This window comes from Cucurbita maxima, unplaced genomic scaffold (assembly GCF_002738345.1).
Source record: "Cucurbita maxima cultivar Rimu unplaced genomic scaffold, Cmax_1.0 Cma_Scf05401, whole genome shotgun sequence".
Classification (NCBI taxonomy): domain Eukaryota; kingdom Viridiplantae; phylum Streptophyta; class Magnoliopsida; order Cucurbitales; family Cucurbitaceae; genus Cucurbita; species Cucurbita maxima.
The window spans coordinates 1-1,032 of record NW_019277417.1 but is presented as its reverse complement, the minus strand read 5'-3'; the positions used below and the strand labels follow the sequence as shown (position 1 = coordinate 1,032).

The window sequence follows — 1,032 nt, the reverse complement described above, 5'->3', positions numbered from 1 at the left end:
AGCACTAATGCACCGGATCCCATCAGAACTCTGCAGTTAAGCGTGCTTGGGCGAGAGTAGTACTAAGTTGGGTGACCACTTGGGAAGTCCTCGTGTTGCATCCCTTTTTATCTTTCAATTTCTCCCAGTTCTTTTCTTCCTTTCTCTACAAATGAGAACCTCCCCCGCTCACACCCATCGCGTTTCGATCATGCCGCCCCGCATGCGTTAATTCCGATTTTGTGCGCATGGCATGTCAGGCCCATCGCGTTTCGATCATGCCGCCCCGCATGCGTTAATTCCGATTTTGTGCGCATGGCATGTCAGGTGCGATCATACCATCACTAATGCACCGGATACCATCAGAACTCCGCAGTTAAGCGTGCTTGGGTGAGAGTAGTACTAAGTTGGGTGACCACTTGGGAAGTCCTCGTGTTGCACCCCTGTTTTTCTTTCAATTTCTCCCAGTTCTTTTCTTCCTTTCTCTACAAATGAGAACCTCCCCCGCTCACGCCCATCGCGTTTCGATCATGCCGCCCCGCATGCGTAAATCCGATTTTATGCGCATGGCATGTCGGGTGCGATCATACCAGCACTAATGCACCGGATCCCATCAGAACTCCGAAGATAAGCGTGCTTGGGCGAGAGTAGTACTAAGTTGGGTGACCACTTGGGAAGTCCTCGTGTTGCACCCCTTTTTTTCTTTCAATTTCTCCCAGTTCTTTTCTTCCTTTCTCTACAAATGAGAACCTCCCCCGCTCACGCCCATCGCGTTTCGATCATGCCGCCCCGCATGCGTTAAATCCGATTTTGTGCGCATGGCATGTCGGGTGCGATCATACCAGCACTAATGCACCGGATCCCATCAGAACTCCGCAGTTAAGCGTGCTTGGGCGATAGTAGTACTAAGTTGGGTGACCACTTGGGCAGTTAAGCGTGCTTGGGCGATAGTAGTACTAAGTTGGGTGACCACTTGGGAAGTCCTCGTGTTGCACCCCTTTTTTTCTTTCAATTTCTCCCAGTTCTTTTCTTCCTTTCTCTACAAATGAGAAC

The 1,032-nt window shown here is 50.3% G+C and overlaps 2 non-coding genes and 2 pseudogenes across 2 annotated transcripts; all 4 read left to right on the top strand.

Annotated features, from left to right (window-relative positions):
- LOC111476110 lies at window positions 1-104 on the top strand (annotated as a pseudogene; the record flags this gene model as incomplete).
- Window positions 105-304: 200 nt separating this feature from the next.
- Window positions 305-423, top strand: LOC111476108. Its single transcript, XR_002716905.1, has one exon. It is a non-coding gene; the product is annotated as a 5S ribosomal RNA (ribosomal RNA).
- A 132-nt stretch (window positions 424-555) lies between these two features.
- LOC111476107 lies at window positions 556-674 on the top strand. Its single transcript, XR_002716904.1, has one exon. It is a non-coding gene; the product is annotated as a 5S ribosomal RNA (ribosomal RNA).
- A 133-nt stretch (window positions 675-807) lies between these two features.
- Window positions 808-977, top strand: LOC111476109 (annotated as a pseudogene).
- Window positions 978-1,032: the final 55 nt, after the last annotated feature.